Raw genomic sequence first — 1,586 nt, 5'->3', positions numbered from 1 at the left:
CTGGGTTCAGGCGATTCTTCCGCCTCAGCCTCCCGAGTAGCTGGGACTACAGGCATGTGCCACCACATCCAGCTAATTTCTTGATTTATTGTAGAGACGAGGTCTCCTCAAGTTGCCCAGGCTGGTGTCGAACCCCTGGACTCAGGCAATCCCCTCACATCTGCTCCCAAAGTGCTGGGATTACAGGCATGAGCCACCGAGCCTGGCTTGCAGTTATGTTTCAGTGTCTCCATTCTCTAAAAGGGAAATAAAAGTTCCTGTCTCACTCACAGCCATCTTGCAGCTTAGGTGAGGCAACATGTAGCTTCTGCGTGGCACAAAGAAGCGTCAGGTAGATTTGGGCTGTTCACTCAAGACTTCCTCTGTCCTTCCAGACCATGCCTTTCTTGGTGAAACTCAATACAGTAATGACGGGATGCGGTTTGTCCTATCTGGCGCAATCAAGGAGAAACACATCTCTGGTCTGTCCCTCCTCAGCCTCCTCAGAGAGGCCAGCCACAGACAGGGTGCTCCCGACCAGGGCAGGAAGGCAGCTGTGAGGGGGACAGGAAGGGAAGGAAGAAGCTGCGAGATGCGCAACCACCGGGAGGCTGAGGTGGGGTGGGGGTGGGCGGTGGGCGGAGCCGGCAGGATAGTCGTTCTCAGCTGACCCCCGGAGATGATGTCACCCGAGGAGGAAGAGCCAGAGGCCAAGCTGCTCCCCTCATCCCGAGCGTGGGACCTTCTCACATGCCAGGCCTTCTCTTTCTTTCTGCCTTTGTTTGGCTTTGGTCTTGTTTTGTGTTGTGTTTTGAATCAGAGTCTTACTCTGTCACCCAGGCTGGAGTCTGGCAGCACGCTCACTGCTCAGCACGGCCATGACCTCCTAGGCTCAGGCGATCCTCTGGCCTCAGCCTCCAGAGTGGCTGGGACCGGAGGCACATGCCACCGTGCCTAGCTAAGTTTTTTGATTTTGCGGAGACAAGGTCTCCAACTCCTGGGCTCCGGCAATCCTCCCAACTCAACCTCCCCAAAGTACTGGGATTACAGGCGTGAGTCACTGTGCCCGTCCCCGGGGGGGGGTCTCCCCTCTTGCCTCAGGAGTCAAAGCTGGGGAAGAGGCAGCAGCATGGGCTGTGCAGTGTCAGGCCAGCTCGGACGGAGGAAATCTGGAGCTAGAAATGAATAGCTCCGAGTCCTCATCTCCAGGCTGCGGAGGCAGAATTTCTCTCTCAGGTCTCTTAGTAGCTCAAAGCCCAGGGTCTTCTTCTGTCTGTCTACCCGTCTTTCTCTCTTTGCCTTCCCTCCGCCTTCTGTCTTTCTCTGCCTCTCTCCCTGTCTCTCTTTGCCTTTTCTCTCTTTCTATCTTCCTCTGTCTCTTTGCTTCTCTCTGTGTGCCTGTCTGTCTGTCTCTCTCTCTCTCCCTCTCTCTTTCTCTCTACCTCCCTCTCTCTCTCTCTCCCTCTCTCAGCTTCCCAAATAGCTGGGACTAATGGCATACACCACCACACCTGACTAATTTTTAAAATTTTTGTAGAGACAGGCTCTTGCTATGTTGCCCAGGCTGGTCTCAAGCTCCTGACCTCAAGCAATCCTCTTGCCTCGGC

This window comes from Carlito syrichta, unplaced genomic scaffold (assembly GCF_000164805.1).
Source record: "Carlito syrichta isolate Samal-C Ts95f unplaced genomic scaffold, Tarsius_syrichta-2.0.1 Scaffold311678, whole genome shotgun sequence".
NCBI classification, from domain to species: Eukaryota; Metazoa; Chordata; class Mammalia; order Primates; family Tarsiidae; genus Carlito; species Carlito syrichta.
This window is presented reverse-complemented; position numbering follows the sequence as displayed.